Here is a 22347-nt window from a genome sequence, read left to right on the forward strand (position 1 = left end):
GGGGTTGAAAGAAAGTGAGGCCCCCAGGATGACTCCTTGGCTTTTGGCCTGAGCAAAGGTAGAAGGTGGTCGTTAACTGAAATGGGAAGTTGGGGGAGCAGTAGATTTATACCAGAGGCAGGAGATGTCAAAACACCCATTTTGGTCATATGTAGTATGAGCTGCCTATGACAAATCCAGAAAGAAATGTTGAAAAGGCAGTTGGTTATAAGTGAGGACTGCAAAGGAAGGGTCAAGACAGAAGATTTAAATGTTGCATTTCCCTTTACCCAGGCTTCTGATCCTGACACCTCCTCATACAACTATGGACCCCTCCTTACCCTTGACCCTCAATGCATTAACCGCATCAGCATAACTTTACTCCTCTTCAGAGATAATGTTTGTAATTGTATAACCCATGAAATGATAACCATTACTATTACATGCATTCACTCATTCTACACGTAATTTATTGAGTGTCTACTATGTGCTGGGCACTGGTGGTTAGTAAATAGTCTCTGCCCCATGAAGATGCCATTCTAGCAGGAGAAGGTGATAAAGAAGGACACCATGGGTCAGCCACCCTAGAAAACAATGGGGTGGGGTAAATGAGAAAATACCAGGGAAATCAGGCACTGGAGTTACTAGGAGCAGGAAGACTTCTATAATAAGGACCAGAGCAGAAACCTGAAGGAAGTTGAGAGTTTATGCAAACATAAATGCAGCTGCAGGGGCTCAATCCGCTAGAAGGGAGATCCAGATAACCCAATATTTGCTTATACCAATTTTGTGTCTATATGTCTATGTGCCTATATGGGGGAAGTGTGCGCCAGGTAAGGGCCAAGCAAATGCAAAGGCCCAGAGGCAGAACAGTACCTGGCATGTTCCAAAACCAGCCAGGAGGCCGGTGTGGCTGGAGTAGGTGGGGTGGGGAAGAGTGGTAGAGGATGAGGTCAAAGAGGTGGGGGGTGGGCAGGCCATGCAGTAGCCCAAACAGATTTTTTCCCCAATGCCTTCATGTAACTGGAGAAGGAGGGAGAAAAACAAACCTATTTCCTGGTGCAGAAATCTTTGCAAAGAAAGCAACACACAATCAATAACTTCCTGTGCAACTCCCAAAATGAAACACTTTCAAAGTGGAAGATTTGCAACCAAAATAAGAAAGGGTAACAGTTTCACAACATGGAGCTCAGAATGCACAATGGTTTCCTCTTGCAGCAGGTTTGCTTCAGGGTTAATTGCAGCCACATGTGAAGCCGGCTCGGAGCGGAAGCATTTTTAGCAAGCGCCATCAGAGACCCGGGCACACACTTCCCATCCTTCATGCTCAGAGCAAGACCATTTGCATGATGAGCTTAGGAGGACGGGAACCTTAAAATGCTGCAATGAGAAATACTCTGTTTTCTGAATCTCAACTCCAGAAACTGAGCCAGAGGCCTTTTATTAGCTGATCTTTAGAACGTTAGAAGAAGCTGGTTTAAATGAAAAAAAAATTTTTTTTTTCAAGGGATACACAGTTTCCCAGGCCTGTTAAATTACCTTGTGTGGTTCTCTCTTGATCTGCTCACTATGGCGAGAGCCATGAAACAGAAAAACCAGTGGTGGAGTCGAGGCCTTTTGAAGCTGCTGTTCATCACTGTTGGACTCCTCAGACAGTGCTCAGCAATGACTGCAAACATGTGGGCAGGGCTCTACAGTTGACGCTCATGAGGTGGTCTTAGTTAATGCTGACATCCCCGGAACTGGTCCCATTTTCTCTGTTGCATAAGAAAGTGAATTGTGGATATCAACCAGGTTTTGGCTCCTCAGCAACTAGAGGTCCTTCCTATTTGGGAGAAAATCTTCATTGGCTAGGCTTACAGAAGCCAAAGGGTGCCCCATGGCCCTTCCCTGGCAGCTAGGAGGTGGGCAAATGGTCTGGGCTCAGCCAACTGAAATTCCTGCCCAGGATCTTGGTGGTGTCAAGAGTCCTGGGATGGTAATGCCTGGGCCAAAGTGGTGAATCCGGTGCTGGGAGAGTCAGAGCTGCTTCCGCCACATGGTTCTGGGGAAGCCCTGACCACCCTCTCCAGCTCTGTCCACTTTCTGAGTCTGGTTCTCTAGCCTTCCCACTTGTTTTTCAGCCTCCCAATATCCATTCAACAAACTGTCTTTCTGCTTATGTTACCAGAGACCATTTCCGTTCACTGTAACCCAGGGCCTTGGCTTAACATTAGGTAATTTGCAGACCCCCAGTAAAGAACAAAAATTCCAGACTCCCAGAGTTGATCTACATTATTCTTGTTCTCATGTCACTTGAATATGTATAAACTCCTTAGAGGCTTGTAGGTAGCTCTTCAGAACTATCGAACACAAACACATTAGCAAGGTAAATACAAGCAATGCCACAAAATCACCAATGTTGACATGAACAGCACTGACCTAATATGCCAGATGGTGCTGCTTTATGAAATTAAATAGCTGTTAATAATATGAATGTGAAACTGATTGAGATGGGCTCATGAGTTTCCATTTTATTACTACCATGGGCCACTTGATGACTTACCTCTCTACATCTTTTCCCCGTTCAAACCTCTGTGAACACTTCATTCATACAGCTGATCTTGAGGTCATTTGCTCTTTACTTTGCATGGGTGCACCGGTCACTAACAGAGACTAGTGATGTTCTTCGGGCTGGGACCATTCAAATTGTTCTACTTGGTTCTAATGCCATTGCAAACATCAATGCAAATGCAGGGTCTCAATCTGCTAGAAGGGCCATCCAGATAACTCAATATTTGCTTATATCAATTTTTTAAAGGTTAACATCAAGAATACTACATTTTAAAAATTCTCCTACAAAACTCATAAATTCCTAAGAATACATTTGTAAACCTCAGTTTCAGAAATCATGGCAATGTGGTTAAGGAGCATAAGCTTTGGAATGAAAGGAAAAAAATACTGGTTTTGAATCCTAACCCCAACCTTTAATAGCCTTGGAATGGTGAGCAAGTTGTAATCTGAGCATTAATTTTCTTACCTGTAAAATGGAACAATAATACCTATCTTTCAGGACAGTTGTATTAAACAAGGTGATTGTGTAAATATAATAAATGGTAGTCATTATTGTTATAGGTGTCTTAATTGACATTCAAATTGGTTAACATAGTTGCCCCAGTTCATACAACCAGTTGGTCCCAGAGACAGACCTGGAGTCCAGATCCCCTCAACACCTCACATTTTGTTTTTAAAAACGTCTGTGCTGAGCAATGCAAGGCCCCTGGGAGCAGCTGCTTACCTGTTAGGGCTGTGCTCCTAGGGACCTGCTGTGTCTGAGAGAGTTACACTCCACAGGAAATTACTCATTCCAGGTTAATTTCGTTGATGACCATTCAAAAACCACATGACCACATTATTCCCCTACTTGGCAACTATCCATCTCCTATTCCTTACACCTATGGTTCTCCAAATGGGGTCCCCTGCTCAGCAGGGACTTGTTAGAAATAAATGCAAATGCAAATTCTCAGGCCTGATCCCGGCCTTACTCCGGCAGAAGCTCTGGTGGTGAGGCCCCGCGTTCTGTATTTCACCAAGCCCCTAGGATGACCCTGAAGCATGCTCATGTTCTCAAGTTTAAAAACTACTGCGTGATAGGACCAAGTCCAAACTTCCATAGCACAGCAGTCAAGTCTCTTCCTGTACTGGTCCCAGGCTATGCTTCTAGCCTCTTCTCTTAACACTCCCGAAAACTTACCTTATACTCAAGCACCATCGGGCTTTACTTTATGTCTTAAACAAGACAGGCCCTCTTATGCTGTGGTACCTGCAGCGCAGTTCCTTCTACTGGGTATTTCTTCAAAAAGTCTCCTCCTCTGTGAAGCTTTCCCTGATTGTTTCAAGGCTGGATGTGTGGCTTTAAAGCCTTTATGTCATATTTCTATCACATATACAGGGGTTATCACACTGTATTGTCTCTCACTAGGTACTGAGACTGCTAGTTACCAATCATTATCCATGTTCTCCCTGCCCCAACAAGAGAATGCTGACTTCCCAGCTCCCTTGCAAGATAGAAGTGGTCAATGAGATGCAAACAGAACTGATGGGTTTTGGGGGTGCTTGATGATTCCGCTGGCAGGTACTCTGCTGCCCTCCCCTCCTTCCTCCTTACACGAGCCACGCTGCATTGCCCACCTTGCCACCATGGGTAAGCTTGAGGCTGAGAGACCATGCTAAGGATGGTAGAGAAAAAAAGCAGGAGCCTGGGACGTTGGTGACATTGTGAGGTCACTGCATCTCTGGACCTTTGTCCCCTGGGCTTTAGGTTACATGATACTCAAATAAATCCCTTTCTTTTCTTTTCCTTCCCTTCGCTTCCCTGCCCACCCCCTCTCCCTTCCCCCTCCACTCCCCTTTTCTTTCTTCTTTCTTTCTTTCTTTCTTTTTCTTTCTTTCTTTCTTTCTTTCTTTCTCCTTTCTTCTTTTTCTTCCTTCCTTCCTTTCTTCCTTTCTTTCTCTCTCTTTTTATTTCCTTCTTTTCTTTTCTTTCCCTTTCTTATTGGAGCCACCCCCCCCCCACCGAGTCTAACAACACAGCGTCTCAAAGGCAGGACTGTCTTTTACTCATTGCTGAATCTATGTGCCTGGCACAGAGCCTAGCAGATGCTTAATAAATGCTTGAGGAAGGAATGAAAGAACAAATCCTTATTATTTCTGTTGCAGGAGGAATCAGAGCTTGCATATCGGGCCTAAAATTGCCTTCCTGGAAACTCTGGAAAGCCACATCAGGTTAAAAATAAAGACAGATCTTTTAAATTTTATTTTAAATTAAAATGTCACAGTTGTAACTGAAACCAGCATAACATTACCCTACCACTGGACAGAAAGTAGGTGCTAAATGAAGACATGTGTCACTCCTGCTTAAAATCCCGCGATAGAACCCCATGGCTCTTAAAGTCTTAAGTTCCTAGCATTTTCTGGTTTTTCACTGTTTTTTAAAATTTTTAAAGTGATAACCATAGATTAAATGCAGTTTTTATAAATAATAGAGATCCCATGTACCCTTTGTCCAGTTTTCTCCAATGCAAACTATAGTACAATATCATAACCAGAAAATAGACATTGATAATCCACCAATCTGATTCAGTCCCCAGTTTTTGCTTGTATTCATTTGTGTGTGTGTGTGCACGCACATATGTGTGTGTCTAATTCTTCACGATTTCATCATGTGTATGTATCCACGTACCAACCTCCACGGTCAAGACACAGACTATTTCCGGGGTGCCTGGGTGGCGCAGAAGTTAAGCGTCTGCCTTCGGCTCAGGACGTGATCCCAGCATTCTGTGATCGAGCCCCACATCAGGCTCTTCCGTTGGGAGCCTGCTTCTTCCTCTCCCACTCCCCCTGCTTGTGTTCCCTCTCTCACTGGCTCTCTTTCTCTGTCAAATAAATAAATAAAATCTTAAAAAAAAAAAAAAGACACAGACTATTTCCGTCACCACAAGGATCCTCTGCATTATTCTCCTATACCCACACTTACCTCCCTCCCACCGTGCCGTCCCTCCCCATCCCTGACCCCTGGCTACCGCCAATCTAGTCTCCATTTCTAAAATTTGCCATTTTAAAATGTTCTATAAAGGGAATAACACAGTATGCCACCTTTTGGGATTGGCTTCGCTCCCTTGGCTTAAGTCCCTGGAGATCCATCCAAGTTGTTGTGTGTATCAATCTTTCCATTCCTTTTACTGCTGAGTAATTACTACTCCGCAGTATGGATGGACCACAGTTTGTTTAACCATTCGCCTGGTGAGGGACATCTGGGCTATTTCCACATTTGGGCTATCACAAATAAAGATGTTTGTGAACATTCACATACAAGTTTTTGTATGAACTTGCCCACTACTTTTTGAACCCCTTCCTATGAGTGGAGCATTCCCTTCCTTATGAGTCCTGCCTCCTGAAGACAGACGTCAGAAAAACTCATTTTCCCAACTTGCATCCGAGGCCCTTAGGCTCTGTCCCTCAGATACAGCCATGTGAGAATTTGTTCACATGCAAGCTGTGTGAGGAAACACATACTCCAGAGAATCCATCTTTAGACCAGGATAAGAGAAGAGGGCAGCAGTGATGGAGGTCTGTGTGTCCATGTCACGGCAGCCAGTGAGCTTCAGTGACTATACCAGTGGGGGGATGGGGGGTAGTGGTGTCTTTGGTGAAAGTCCTGAGGTTTGGGCATTGTTTTTGGTCCCCTGGCCTCCCAGCCCCACTCTATGACCCTCATTGAACTACCTAATATTCTTTTCAAAATTTATTTTCTGCTTAAATAAGCTTGAATAGATTCTGTTGTCTGCAACTAAGAACTCCAACCAACATCCCTCTCTAGCCTCATTTCTAGCTGCTCCTTATACGCAATGTTCCAGCTATTCTAAACTCCTTCCAGTTGCCCAAACATACCTTACCAGCTTCATATACTTCCCGTTTATAGCACTTCTCATATTGTATTAATGTTGTTTACTTCTCTGGCTATTCTCAGAACTGTGGCCTCTGTCACACTCCTACTGCCCTTAGGATACACTCAACCAATATTCGAATGATTGCTTATCTTTATCTTTGATGATATAAAAACAATGCCTGTGACCAGTACTATTATGGTCACTTTGCCACTCTGAACTAAAGTTTCATAATCTATAAAATGGAGTGACATTACTAAGAGAAGGACAGTATAAAATAAAATAAAAAAAAAAACAATTGAAAAATGGGCAAGGCACTTAAATAGATATTTTTCCAAATTAGACATATAAATGGCCAATAAACACATGAAAAGACATTCAACATCACTAATAGGTAAGGAGATGCAAGCCAAGACCACACTCAGTACAATGGCTGCCACCAAAAACAAAACAAAACAAAACAAACACCCCCCCCAAACAAAACAGAAAACCAAGTGTTGGTGAAGATGTGGAGAAATTGGAACCCTTGTGCACTGTTGGTGGGAATGCAAAGTGGTGCAGCCATTGTGGAAAACAGTATGGTGGTTCCTCAAAAAATTTAAAATGAAACTACCATATGATCCAAAGATCCCACCTTTGGGAATATATCCTCCCAAAATTGAAAGTAGGGTCTTGAAGAGATGTTTGTATACCCATATTTATGTCAACAATATTCACAATAGCTAAAAGGTGGCAGGAAGCAACCTAAGTGTCCATGGAGGATGAATGGATAAGCACAATGTGGTTTATGCACACGATGGAATATTATTCAGACTTAAAAACAAAGGAAATTCTAACACATGCTACATGGATGAAACCTCAGGACACCATGCTAAATGAAATAAACCAGTCAGAAAAAGACAAATACTATATGATTTCACTTATATGAAGTAGTTAGAGTAGTCAAATTCACAGAGACTGAAAGTTGAATCGTGGTTGCCAGAGAATGGGAGTTATTGTTGAATGGATGCAGAGTTCCAGTTTTGCAAGGTGGAAAGTGTTCTGAGGATGGACGGTGGTGATGGGTGCACAACAGTGTGAGAGAACTGAATATGCCACTGAACTTTACACTTAAAAATGGTTAAGATGTAAATTTTATGTTATGTGTGGTTTTTTTCCCCAAAGATTATTTATTTATTTATTTATTTATTTATTTATTTATTTATTTGACAGAGATAGACAGCCAGCGAGAGAGGGAACACAAGCAGGGGGAGTGGGAGAGGAAGAAGCAGGCTCCCAGCGGAGGAGCCCGATGTGGGACTCGATCCCAGAACTCCTGGATCACGCCCTGAGCTGAAGGCAGACGCCTAACGACTGCGCTACCCAGACGCCCCTATGTGTGTTTTTTAATAAAGATTTTATTTATTTAGAGGGAGAGTGTGGTGCAAGTGGGGAGAGGATTTTTTTTTTTAAGATTTTATTTATTTATTTGAGTTATAGAGTGAGCAAGAGATTGTGAGCAGAGGGAGGAGAAGGGCATCAGGAGAGGGAGAAGCAGGCTCCCCACTAAGCCAGGGAACCTGAGATTGGGCTCCATCCCAGGACCCCAGGACCATGACCTGAGCTGAAGGCAGATGCTTCACTGACTGAACCACCCTGGTGCCCGGGAGAGAGAGAATCTTAAGCAGACTCCATGGTGAGTAAGGAGGCCAACACGGGGCTCAGTCTCACAACCCTGAGATCATGACCTGAGCTGAAATCAAGAATTGGATGCTTAACTGACTGAGCCACCCAGGCACTCCGTAATGTGTATTTTAATGGAGTTTGTTTGTTTGTTTGTTTGTTTTGGGGTTTGTTTGTTTGTTTTTGAGTTAGTCACAATGAGTCATCATTTCATATTGCTAGAATAGCTAAAACAGTATCAAGTGCCAGCAAAGATGTAAAGCAATTGGTGTTCTCATGTGCTATTTGACCCTTTCTATAAACATTTAAAAATTTAAGTGTACACTTATCATGTGACCCTGCGATTCTAAAGTCAGATATATACCCAACAGAAATGAAATGTTACAAAAAGACTTGCACACAATGTCAGAGCAGCTTTGCTTATAATAGTCAAAGAACACAGACAAGTTAAATGTCCATCAACAGGTACACAGAGGCGGCTGGGTGACTCAGTCGGATAAACGTCTGCCTTTGGCTAGTGTCACGGTCCGGGGCCCTGGGATTGAGTCCCGCATCGGGCTCCTTGCTCCGTGGGGAGCCTGCTTCTCCCTCTCCCTCTGCCTACTACTCTACTGCTTGTGCCTGTGTGCTCTCCCTCTCTCTCCGTCAAATAAATAAATAAAATCTTAAAGAAAAAACAACAGGTAAATAGATATAAAACAAATTGTGATCCATCCATACGACGGAATACTCCTCAACAATAAAAGGAATGAACCACTAATACATGTAACAACATAGAAGAATCTCAGAACATGCTGAGGAGGGGCGCCTGGGTGGCTCAGTTGTTAAGCGTCTGCCTTCGGCTCAGGGCGTGATCCCAGAGTTCTGGGATCGAGCCCCTCATCAGGCTTCTCTGCTGGGAGCCTGCTTCTTCCTCTCTCACTCCCCCTGCTTGTGTTCCCTCTCTCGCTGGCTGTCTCTCTGTGTCAAATAAATAAAATCTTAAAACCCCAAGGTATAAAAGACTACATACGAAATTCTAGAAAAGACAAATCTAATATGTGATAGAAATGATTCAGTGGTTACCAAGGATAGGGCTGGAGGGAATGGCTGTAAAGAGGCATGAAGGAACTTTCTGGAATGGTGGAAACAGTTTTATCTTGATTGGTGGTTTCATAGGTGTATGCATTTGTCAAAAGTCCTTAAGCCATACACTTGAAATAGATCCAGATTATACTTCAATAAAGTTGGAAAAATGCTAGTGGGACACAGTATTTACATATCAAACACTAGAATCCCACTCTTCAGCCTCAATGACTCATATTAATGTTTTTTGTACTGTTACATGGAGTAGTAAAACGATGAAGAAATAAACAGAAATTGACAATTTTTTTGAGAGGGAACTCTCAACAGTCATCGGGGATGTCATCGGATGGTACAGTGGAAAGCAGGAGATTTGAACCCGTGGCAATCATTTTGTTACTGCAATGAGAGCTTAGAAGGGGTCCCGGTTGGCACTAATGCCTATGTGCTGTCATTTGGCCCTCAACACCCTAGGAAGCAAATTTCATTTACTCATGCTTAGGATTGAGCAAAAAGGCTCAGATTTGTTAAATAACTTCCTTGTAACACAGACAGAAAGTGGTTGAACTAGGGCTTGAACCTCATACTCTTTTGACTACATACCTGGAAACTGGAATCCTACATTCATATGCCGTAGGTCCCAGCCACCAAAACCTGTTTCCTTTGCTTTACAAAGTTTAGGGTCCCCAGAGGGCCCCTGAGTTCTCTGCAACGCCAGCCTACATAGTTAAGGCACAGGGACAACGGACTGGCTAGTCCGTTGGTTACTGCAGTTGGTCAGGATCTGTTGGCAGATTTTTTTCTTCTCTTTTGGCCATTTCTTTCTTTCTTTTATCTTTTTTTTTTTCAGATTTTATTTCTTTATTTGAGAGAGAGAGAGAGCACAAGTGGAGGGGAGGGACAGAGGGGGAGGGAGAAGCAGAGTCATTGAAGAGCTGCTGTTTGCAGGATGCTACCAACAGTGCCTGATAGCATTGCCTTTCCCTTCTTCCTTGACTTTTCCTTACTGGTTAGCTTGAATGCAATTCTCATTTATTTTGTATTGGAAGTGATGCATTTTCCATGCGGAGGAACAGGCGGGAGGTGTCATTTACTGGGTGTCCACCCTGTGCCTGGCCTTCACTAGATGTTTTCCAGATAGTCTCTCGGTTAACATTCACAATGATTCTTAGGGGGCTCGTAGTATTAACCACTATCCTATAAATGACCAACTTGAGGCTCTGAGAAGTTAAATAATTACCCTGAAGTCACACAGCCAGTAATTGATAGATCCCAGATAGAAACCCAGTCTTCCAGTTTCAGAGCCCATGTTCTTTCAAATAGACTACATTTCCTCTCATGAAAGGTAACAGTAATATTAATAGTAATAGTAATAGAAATGGCTAAACATTTAGTGATTAGCTATGTGCCAGCAACTAGCATAGCTCTGTATATGTATTAGTTTAATTAGCCTTGGCAAGCATCATACGAAGTAGTTTTTATTAGTATTTTCACTTCACAGAGAAGTGAAGGATCAAGAGGTTCAAATTCTCGCCCAGATCACCAAGCAGAGTCTGTGTGTATATATAATATGTCATAGAACACTGTGATTTCAGTCTATCTTCTTTCCTCAATGAGCATAAGATCCATGATCAAATGACAGAAAGAACATGGGAGAGTTTTACAAACAGTGAAGGTTTGTTAGAAGGATGTGAGCTGTTACACTGCAGTGCACACGAGGGGACATTTTGAGTGTTCACAGCGCTCACAAACCAGGGAGCAGAGGCACTGTTCTCCTGGAGCTCTGCACGAGCAGTGGAGGACACCATCCTGCAGGCTGGGCTAGATCCTGAGGGCCATGTGGAGGGGGAAGGAACTGGGAGACGGAAGTCTGTCACCCATCTCTGCAGACCTCCAGAATCATAAGCCTTACAAAGATGATTAGCAGCCCAAGACAGCAAGGACAGCTCTTCCACCCAGCAAACAGAGCTGACAACATGCATGATCCCTTGGGAGTGTGTCACCATGATGTCACCTTGTTTATTCCCCACATGGGAATCGGGCCCCACTGGGGTTTGATTAACTGCCCGCTACAGGCAGCAAAATGACAATGCTTTTTAACTTATTCTTCAGACCATCAGAAGCTCTCCGTGTAAAAGTCACTCGGAAGTAAATCACAAGGTTGTTTAATCTTTGCTCTGATTCTGCGATTTAGAAGCAATTCTGTGTCACTTCCCTTCAATCACTGGGCATGTCAGCACTTAAGTATAGTATGAAAATCATTCCTGCAGAGAACATGTACTTACTGAGAGTGTCTTACATGTCTGTTCACGGAGTAGGTGCTCAGGATATGTTAGTGGACAAGAATGGTACAGTCCCAGTCGGTTAGTACTGAGTGCAGTTGGGAAGGGGGATATTTAAGAAGCAACTAGAGTTTTTTAAGGGCAGTGTACAGGGAGCCATGGGAGCATACAACAAAGGTCTCAACTCAGTCTTAGGAGGGCAGAGGATGTTTCTCTGCAGAATTGATATCTCACTGAGGCCTGGAGGTTGAGTAGGAGTGAGGCCTGTACAAGAAGGAAAGAAAAGCATTAGGAAGGCAGGAGACAGCAAAGTCCAATTTGCCAGCAGGAGAGAGAGCAAGAGGGAGAGCATTATACAGAGGCAGGACAACTCGGTAGGAACAGATCGTGCAGGACTCTGTTGGTGAGGTTAAAATGCGAAGGGTTCTAGGGGCTCCCAGGTGGCTTGGTTGGTTAAGCGTTGGACTCTTGATTTCAGCTCAGGTCATGATCTCAGGGTGTGGAGATGAAGCTCTGCGTGGAGCCTCATGTGAACTGGGACAGGAAGACATGACTTCAGACACCCTCCTCACTACATCCTGGAAAATTTGACTGACCTACATTGAACTTTCGGAGTCTCAGGTTCCTCACTGCAATGGGGATAAAAATAGCTGACTTCCAGAGTTGGTGTGTGGATCAATGAGAACATGAATGGAAAAAAAGCACAGTGTGTGGCTCCTCCCACCCCAGCTCCTCCACCTTCCAGGTTGAAGCATCTAGATGAAAACCAAATTCTATGAATTAGGTTTAGGAAAACATTCCTCAGCAGAAAACCCACACAAAGATGACAGACCCAATAATAATATTTCCAGAACATACAATTATAGTATTTCTGGGTGGGCAAGTTGCTATCCTCTCAGGAGCTTTTCAATTTAAGGAAATGACTTCATTGTCAAACAAAGTTTGTTTTCTTTATAATGCAACCGAATGCTTACTTTTCTCCCCAAAAACCAGGAGGTCAGCCTATTGCCTTTTCTGACAACCCAAAGATGAGTATAATATTCCAAAACACACCAAGGAGTTCTCTCCCTGGTGGCACCTGTAAGCTTTAAAGCAACTCAACATTTCCTTCTGAGCTCTACCACCCACTAAATTAGGAGTTTCCTTTTCTATTCTTTATTAATACTTCATTGTAAATAGTTTTATTTTTCATTTTCAGCATTTTCTTCTCTTTCATATCCTCTTTTTCATTTCTTCCCATTTTTATATTTTAATGTTTTGTCCTTTACAAAAAAATACATACTGTTTCTCCCTCTATCCCTTAAAGGACTATAAATATAATCATCTTAAAGTCATCTTCAGGTTGCTTTATTATTTTCATTTTACCTGGAATGAATTTATCTATTGATTGTTGATTTTGTTTGGCTCTGTGTTTTAGCATTGATTTTTTTTTCTTCTTTCCTTTTTTTTAAAATATATTTTTTAAAGTAATCTCTACACCCAACACGGGACTTGAACTTACAACCCTGAGATTAAGAGTTGCATGCGCTCTCCACTGAGTCAGCCAGGTGCCCCAGCATTGATTTTCTTTATGGACTTTGGGAATTCTGGATTACACATTCATTTTAAGAGTGTATTTTCCCTCTTGACCACCCCAGGCTCCCTGTTGCACTCCTTTCCTCTCCAGCAGTTTCCAATTGCCGGAGTCTGGCCTTTCACCTTGCTTGGTGCCCTTGTCATTTCTCTTCCTACACAAAAGCCTGATCCCTGGTCACCTCTGCTTGCTTTCCCAACCAGAACCCTGAAGGCCTATTTATTACACTAGTTTTCTTCCATTTTTGCACCACAGAGATATTTATTATATTTTTTAGTGTGGCCATTTTTTCCTTTCTCTTTTATACTTTATCATTTCATACATTTGGAGCAGAGGAAGGCCCCAAAGCATGACCTTGTGACATCATCTTGACCAGAAGCCTCTCAGATCTTCTGCATATACCTCTCTTAGCCCACTTGTTATGTGGTACTGTAATTGTTTCCATGGCTGACTCCACCACTTACCCAAAGTTATAGGGCAAGTGGCAGAACCAGGATTTGAACCTCAGTTACACACTCCAAGACCTCTTGTCTAGAACACTGAGGAATACAGACCCATTCATCCCCCCATGCCCGGTGCCTTGCACAAAGTCTGGCACAAAATAGGTGCTTAGTTAATGTTTGTTGAATGACTTCATCTTAGACTCCCATTGTTGTCTTCTAGATATATCATAATCTTCCTTTGCTTTCCACCCCCCACCCATGCTAATGTAGTATCCCTCTATTTGGAAATGTAAGGCCAATGAACACCTAATTCTTTTCTATCCTACCCTTCCTGTTTCCACTCCAAACATCACAATCAGAGAACTCTCTCTTATCGGCCAGGCCATGCTGCGTGACCCCTCCTTACCTAGCACTTGAGGTTTGATGAGCATTTGCCCCCCGATGTGGACACAAATTTCTCTTTTATGAATCAAAGATCGTAAAAGCTCTTGAAAGACAAAACATGGAAAAATTGGTAAATTAGGTTCATCCAGTGGTGTCCTTCCATTGTCCTGGAATTTTTACTTTCGGCTCTAATTTTGGCCTAAGATGTGAAACAGTTAATACAAAATAATAATACAATTCTGTGATCCTAGGTTATCTGTAAACAGCCCACAAGTGAGAACATTCTCTATAACTTCTGATAATATTACCTTATATTTGATTAAAATTTAATTTATCTTACTTAATTTCACACCAAACCCATGAGGTACATATTAGTATTCACTTCTCACAGATGAGGAAAGTGAAGCACAGAGAGTTTAAGTGACTTAGCTGAAGTTACACAGCAGCTAAGTATCAGAACCCTAGTTCTTTCTCATTTCTAATCTTTGTATTGCCTAGTACATTAGTGATATTTCTACTGTTCTACTGTTTTTCTAAAACTATACAAGTGTCAGAAACATGAAGATGACCTTCATTATCATTTTTGTGTTAATATTATCTCTGACTGATAAGATAAAACATTCATAGAATCACTGACTTTTATTTATTACAGATCTCTCTGGGTTTTTCTTCTGTGGGTTTTGTTGTTGTTGTTTTTTGTTACATTTTGTAGGTACAGTACCAGGTGTGCCTGAGGACAAGGACTATTTTGCCTCCTCAGTGCTCAGTGAGGTATCTGGCCTTGATGCATGTTTGCAGAGATGTTCCAAACAGTTATCCCAAAGGTTACACAATCATACACAACCTGAAAGCTCAGGTTTGCCAAGCAGGTGCCGATGTCACACAATCTTACACTTTTCAGTAAAGAGTAAATGTGCAACCAAATGTGATTTAAGTCATATCCAAACCTTTTCATATATAAGGCACCACATATCACAACATTAAAAAAAAAAAAAGCTTTTTTAGAATAGGTATCCTGAGTTTTTGCAGGGAAAATACAGTCAGATTGTCAGATCACGATTTCTATGAAATGCTTCGTGACTCAGTCAACCACTAGCTGACCTCAGGACACAAACCTTAGCTGGCCTCACCCCTCCTGTGTTTTTTTCCCACACTGTTTTCATAGCTTTCATTTAAAATAATATTAGCTTGAGCCTCCAACGTAACCAGGCCTTTGTTCTCCTCTTCCTATTGATCCTGTAGCAGAAGTGACAATAGAAGCCTTTTCTCTGGCTCTAGTGAAATACAAGCCCATTATCAAGTGGGCCCAAGAACCTGCTGGGCTTAGGGCTCTTAACACCAGCTCCAGTCACCTACAAATATACATCAGGGACAACAGTGCATAAATTGCCATGCTTGGTATTATCGTCATCATAATAACTACCATTTTTTGAGCCCTTACAATGGGGCAGGTACTCTACTGAGTCTTTTACATGAATTAATTATTCCTGTAATTTTAACATGCTCAACAAGTCTATGGAGTAGATACTATAATTTTCTTTTTATGGAAAATGAAATTGAGATTCAAAGACGTTAAAAACTTATTTACAAGAGGTAAAGACAAGATTCAAAACAAGTCACCTCTGGTTTGACTCCTCCTAATATCCCACATTAAATATCATGCGTACAATACACACACATACAGAGAAATAAATGAGCTGAGTTGCAGCTCACTATTTGATATAAGATCATATTAGGTAGCCATTTAAACATTCATTAATGGGGGCACCGGGATGGCTCAGTTGGTTAAGCCTTTGCCTTCGGCTCAGGTCATGATCCTGCTTATCCCTCTGCCTCTCCCCATCCCCTGCCCGCACCCCCGGTATGTGTTCTCTCTCTCACTCACTCGATCACTCTCTCTCCCTCCCAAATATATATATAAATAAAAATCTTTAAACATTCATTAATGATTTTAGGTTTTTTCACTTTTTGGGTACGATAAATATTTTTGTTGCATCTAACACTTGGGTCAGCTTTTGAAAAATTCATAGGTCTATGAGCTAAGTCTGTGGCGTCAAAACAGTAAGAGATGCCATCAAATAGCAGTATCACTTAAGGAACATGGACATGATGCTCTGGGAAATTCTTATTTGGGAAGGAGAGAAATAGGAAACAGGTAGAGTACGTTTTTAAATTAAATTTTTTATTTTTAGATTATTGTACATTCACATGCAATTGTAATATAGAATAGAGAGAGGTCCCATGTACCTCTTACCCAGTTTCTCCCAGTGGTAACAGCTTGCAAAACTATAGTACAATTTCCCAACCAGGAAGTTAAATTGATAGAATTCACTAATTTTAGCTCTGACTTGTTGCAGAGCACTTCAACAATGGCAACAACAACAACGCATAATCCACTACCATAAAATTAACCCATTTAAAGTGTACAGTTGAATGATTTAGTACATTCACAGAGTTGTATGACCATTGGCACTGTCTAATTCCATAACATTTTTATCCGCCCAAAAAGCAACTCCCTACCCTTTAGCAGTTCCTGCTCTTCTCCTCCCCCCACCCTCATCCCCACTAAACCCAGGCCAACACTAATCTATTTTCTGTCTCTATGGATTTGTCTATTCTGGACATTTTATATAAATTTTACAATGCATGGCATTTCGGGACTGGCTTCTCTCTCACTGAGCATAATGTCTTCAAGGTTCATACATTCTGTAGCACGTGTCAGAATTTCATTCCTTCTTAAGGTTGAATAATATTTCATTGTATGCAATATACCACATTTTATTTACCCATTTATCAGTCAATGGGCATTTTCGTTGTTTGTACATTTTTGCTATTATTATTTTAAAAAAGATTTTATTTATTTATTTGAAGAAAGCAGAGAGAGAGAGAGAGAGAGAGAGAATGAGTGGGGGAGGGGCAAAGGGAGAGGGACAAGCAGACTCCCTGCTGAGCAGGAGCCCAATTCAGGGCTTGATCCCAGGACCCTGAGATCATGACCTGAGCCAAAGGCAGATGCTTAACCGACTGAGCCACCCAGGTGCCCCAAAGGCAGACTTTTTTTTAAAAGTCCTGAATGTACTTGATGATAAAGTAAATGTGACAATATGCTTACTGAATTTTGAATAGAAAAAACCCCCCACATGTTATTTGATACATTTACACACTCACTAAGACACTTTCTTTCTTTTTTTTTTTTTNTGACAGAGATAGAGACAGCCAGCGAGAGAGGGAACACAAGCAGGGGGAGTGGGAGAGGAAGAAGCAGGCTCATAGCAGAGGAGCCTGATGTGGGGCCCGATCCCTAAATGCCGGGATCACACCCTGAGCCGAAGGCAGACCCTTAACCGCTGTGCCACCCAGGCGCCCCACTAAGACACTTTCTGAGCACCTATATTTCAGCTACCAGGAAGTATGGAGATGAGAAGAAAACAGATAGTCAATCATGAGAGGTGGCATAGATAAGATATTACAGTCAGGTTCCTGGGACTTTTATAAAGGTCTGTTTCTGACTTACTTGTAACATCCAGATGATTCATCTTCGTTTCTGTCAGAGGCAGAAAGGCAATGAGACAAGGTCCTTGATCTCTAGTAGTTCATTGTCTAGTGGTGGAGACAAACACATAAACACATCATGAAATCCCATTTGGTCAATACAGTGGCATACATCTGTCCAAAGAACTATGGGAGCATAGAGGAAGGAGCAATTAATTCTGCTGGACATGCAGGAAGGGGGCATAGGGGAGGTGATATTTGAATTTGGTGTTAAAGGACGTTTAGGGGTTTGGCAGATAGAGAAAGTGGGGGGGGGCATTCCAGGCATCAGGCACACCATGGACAAAGATGTAACCAGTGATGTCAGAGCTGAGCAAGGGCAGAGGCGAAGGGCGTGCAGGAGGGATGGAAGCAGGTGTGGGCAGGCTATGGAGAGCACACCAAGGAGCTCTGTTTACAGACTGTTGATCTTGAGTTTTTTTGTTTTTGTTTTGAAGAAGAATGGCATGATTGCATCTGAATCTTGAGAGATCACTCTGGGGGGCAGCCAGGTAGATGAATTAAGAGGTTTGCAAACTCTGGGAAGGACAAAATAGCAAATATTTTGGTCCTGCCAAAACATGATCCTTGTCACATCTCTACTCCTGCAGCGTGAAAGCAGTCACAGACAATACTCAAATGTACAAGCCTAGCTGTGTCCTGATACAACTGTCTTTAGAACCAGGTGGAACGGAGTGTCTGGGGGGCTGTGGCTTAGTGATTCTGACTAGACCAAGGGAAGAACGAAAACCAGTAGACCCCCGACTATCCAGAAGTTCTCTCATTAGTGGTGAGAATCAAAATGGAGCAAAGGAAGCATGACTTTTAACTAGACAGAGGGTATCTTTAGACTTCAAGAAGTCAGGTCCTCAACACGGGCTGGGCTGGAGAGTGGGACTCCGCTTCCCACCCACCAGGCAGCATTTCCTAAAAAGGCAAGGCCGTACCCCAAAGTTGTGCCAAAGCACATCTTTCATTCAGGCCGCTGGGGTTCTCCGCAGGCCCTTGTGTCAGCAAGGTGGGAGACACAGAATCTCTACTAGTGACGGTCCTGCCAAGGAGCCCACAGCCCAGGCAAGGAGAAGCCTAGGTAAAAAGGCCGAAAGTCTTGGCAAAGCACCATTTGGTCAGAGGCAGGAAGGCTTGATGAATTTAAGTAAAAATAAAGTAATTTAAGTAAAGAAGAATGTGTTCAGGGCACCCGCTAGAACTCAGAGGTGGGACCTGCCGTGCTCCTGGGCTAGAGCCAGGAGCTGCAGAATCCGGAGCCAATGCCTCTCTTGGTTTTGCCGTGGCTGCTGCAGGCTTTGCATATCAGTTTTTCACCCTGGTGTGCAGATGGCTCAATAGTCAGCATGGGGTGGAGACGCGGAGCAGGTTTATGAGAGGCCCTATAAAAATATGCAGGCTTTCAAACAGCCGTTTAAAAAGTTCTGCCTGCTGACAAAAACTGTCAAGCTTCTTTGCTCTCGGCTAGGATTATGTCAACCCAAGGTAGTAACACGGGTTATCGCATTCTAATCAGCCACTCTGATTGGCCGCTGGTGACATAATAGAAGTTCATGAACATGATTGGCGGGCCAGCCACGCCAGCCCGAGCCTCTGAGCAGGAAGGTGGAGGACATGAGTGGCACGTGTCCAGGATGGGATCAGAAGAGCAGGGGGCGGGGACCACAATCTTTTCAGGCATGGAGCCGTGTTTAAAATAGTAAAAAGGGTCTTGAAGGTAGTGAAAACTATGCATGGCCCCCAAGGTGCACCTGGGTTCTTTCGTGTTCCTTCTGCCTCCTCTTGCACCAGGTGTCTCTCTCTCCCTGGCGACTTGCAGACAAGTGCTGACACGCCTCCCTCCACGCCCAGTCCCTCTTCCTTTGCCCGGACCTGCTCTCTGGAGCCCTGAGGCAGGCAGCCCGCCACCCCCCTCTGCCTCCCAGGCCAGCCCAAGCGCCCGGACCCTTCCCTGCTCCAGGTGGCCACAAGATCAGCCTCCCAAGCTGTGGCCTCGCGTGGGGACAAGACACCTACCTTGACAAATTCTCCGAACAGAGCAAAGCCACAGCAGGAGGACTAAACGTAACAAGAAACACAGACGTGTGCAGTCGGGAGAAGGGTGTTTTCTCTCCCAGGAACACTAACTAGGGCCTGGGGATGGGCTCACCTGGTGAGTCACTGCACACTCTCTCCTCTTGGCTGGCTATCAAAAGAGAACACGTGCCACGGCCGCAGGCCTCCAGGGACAGCGTGGGGCCTTTGAGAAAGGCTCTGGGTTTGCAGAAGAGAGCAGCGCATCATGGCAGCGAAGCCGCTGGGAGTTGGGATCCTATGCCAGACTCACGGCAAACTTGCTGCGACTTTGGGATCTCTGTGAGTCTCTGTTGCCTCATCTGTTGCACGGGGGGCACCATTCAATCTTCTCTAGGTCTTTTCTAGCTTAGTTTTCCCCTACTGACGGAACACTGGTGTTTCAGGAGCTGGACAAAGCATTCCAATGCCAATCACGCTAACAATATTTGTCCTTTATTAAGCCTCCTACTGTGGGCCTGGCACGGTGCCAGGGACATCACACACATGAATGCTAATCTTCAGACTAATCCTGCCAAGGAGGTATTATCTCCAACTTAAAGAAGAGGAAGCAAGCAAGTTCCAGGAGATTAAGTAACTTGCCCACTGTCCCACAGCTAATACTCTGGATTTAAACCCAGGTCTTTTCGGGGCACCTGGGTGGCTCAGTCGGTGGAGCATCTGACTCTAGATCTCAGGTCTTGATCTCAGGGTTGTGAGTTCAAGCCCCACACTGGTCATGGTGCCCACTTAAAACACAAAAGAAAACAAAATATAAACCCAGGTCTTTCTGACTCCAAAGTGCCTTACATGTGATTTTTTTTCCATTTTGATTTGCCTTAAAAAAAAAAAAAAGCTAAAGGCTAGTATTTTGTTAATTTTTTTTTCTCTCAACATTTTTCTTTGATGATTGCTATCAAGTACTAGCAGAATACCCAAACTTACTGGCAAGTGAATACTGGAAATCAGTGCTGTGGAGACTCTTGGAAACTGGATCCTGAGTAGCTCAACAGCTTGTTTCTCCCATGAGCCAGTACGCTTACAAGCAGTGATTTTATTTTATAACAGTATGCACGATTAATTAAGCAGATGTTTCTAGCCCGACCTAGAAGCGAAATCCATCAATGTATTCTGAGCTAAATCGTCGTTCGTATAACGAGGTGTAGATATGCCAGTGTTTCATCATCTTCTGCAAAGGTAGCTGACATGCAGGTGCTCTGCCATCTAAAACAGGTTTGAGCACCCTTGTTCTCTGACTCTGTGAATGCCCAATTCACGCACAGGAAAACTTCCTGGACAAAACAGAGCAAAGGAGAGTTCTCTTGCCACCTTAGAAATCCCAGCTCTGGGAGTTTTTGTTTTTTTTTTCTTCCTTGCGAATCTGAAGGTACTTTTTCCCTTTATATGTGCACCTGGAAAGTTCCCTATCAAACCAAGCTGACCCAGATAGGCTCCCCACCCTGCCGTCAAAAGCGGTAATCAAGTTCCAGAGTGGCTCTTAAATAGATGGCCAGGCTAGCACAAGGTTGACTAGTTGTGCAATGGGCAGAAGCAGGAGCCTGTCCAAGCAACCACAAGCCACAGGCTGAGGGGTGGAGCCTGCACTCTCCTTGCTCCCAAGACTGTCCCCAGACCTTACCTCTTGCCCTTTGAGGTCCAGGCCATGAGCCAGAATACTTTTTTTATTACTGTCTCCAAGTGACCTCCCTACATTCCCTGCAGGCTTTGGAATCCTACTCACACCTTCCTTTCAGTCACATTCCCTGCCCCTCTCCTCTCCTCACTTCTCCCTCTCTCTAACCCCTCCCGTCCCCTCCTCTCTCCTTCTTCCTTCCTGGAGATTTCTTTCTTTTCTTTCTTCTTTCCTTCCTTCCTTCTTCTTCTTCTTTTTTTTCCCAAGATTTTATTTTTAAGTAATTTCTACACCCAATGGGGGGCTCGAACTTACAACAGCAAGATCAAGAGTTGCATACACCACTGACTGAGCCAGCTAGGTGTTCTGAGATTTCTGGTATCCATGTGAATAACTCAACTTTGAACTATGTCTTCCAGGACTGTGTTACAATTTCATCAAGGTGGCCAGGACCTGGCCATTCTGCAGTCACACCTCCATATATGAACCATCACAATTATTTAAGAGATGTGTATGCTGAGAAGTTTTAAAATAAAATCATTCTACTATGCCAGCAGAGGTAACTTAATTCGGATCCAGATGTCATGATTATTTACTGAGCCCCTACTGTGAGCTAGGTGTTACCATGCACGTTGTCCCATTCAATCCTAAAGGTAACCACTGGAGCTTTTACTTTTTTCTTCAGAGGTAATCTAACTCGAAGAAGGGTTTGGGCATCTTCAAAAAGGGGTTGAGGTGCTACTGTGTGATGTCAGGATTAATACTGCTGCAGTTTTACAGATAAGAAAACTGACCATTAGAATAAATGTCATCCCCAAGCCCACTGAGTAATTAGCGTACTGGAAACTCGAGCTTAAATCTGAGGTATGGTGAGACGGGCAGAGTGCAGACGGGACTATTAACACCTACCTGGTGGGGTGATTGTAGAGAACTTGATGCACTAATGTTAAGTGCAAGACACGCTTATGGAGTGTCACCTTCCTTCCCGTGGCCCTTCAGAATTGGAGCCATTATATCATGCTTCCTCTTAATCACTGGGATTCACCAGGGAAGACGCATGTAAGCTTTATGATGGGTAAAATGCTACCATAGTTAGTTAATCTGAGCCTCATGGAACCCTTGCAAGGTAGTGATTATCCCTATCTGTTAGAAGGGGAAGTCCAACTTCTTGGAAGATAAATAAGGGAGGATAAGCAGTAGCAGCTGGATTTGAACCCAGGTCTGATTACCCCCAGAGGCCACATCTTTCCCTTTAAACAACACAGTCACTTTCTGAGTTAATAATTAAGCTTCTCATAGCCATAAGCATAGA

General features: G+C 43.4%; 1 long non-coding RNA gene across 1 annotated transcript; it reads right to left on the reverse strand.

Annotated features, from left to right (window-relative positions):
• Nucleotides 1–1523: 1523 nt before the first annotated feature.
• On the reverse strand, nt 1524–19457 carry LOC109491023. Its single transcript, XR_002144400.2, has 3 exons — nt 19367–19457; nt 17325–17410; nt 1524–1736 (listed from the first exon to the last, which is right to left on the reverse strand). It is a non-coding gene; the product is annotated as an uncharacterized LOC109491023 (long non-coding RNA).
• Nucleotides 19458–22347: the final 2890 nt, after the last annotated feature.

Source organism: Ailuropoda melanoleuca, chromosome 4 (assembly GCF_002007445.2).
Source record: "Ailuropoda melanoleuca isolate Jingjing chromosome 4, ASM200744v2, whole genome shotgun sequence".
Classification (NCBI taxonomy): Eukaryota; Metazoa; Chordata; class Mammalia; order Carnivora; family Ursidae; genus Ailuropoda; species Ailuropoda melanoleuca.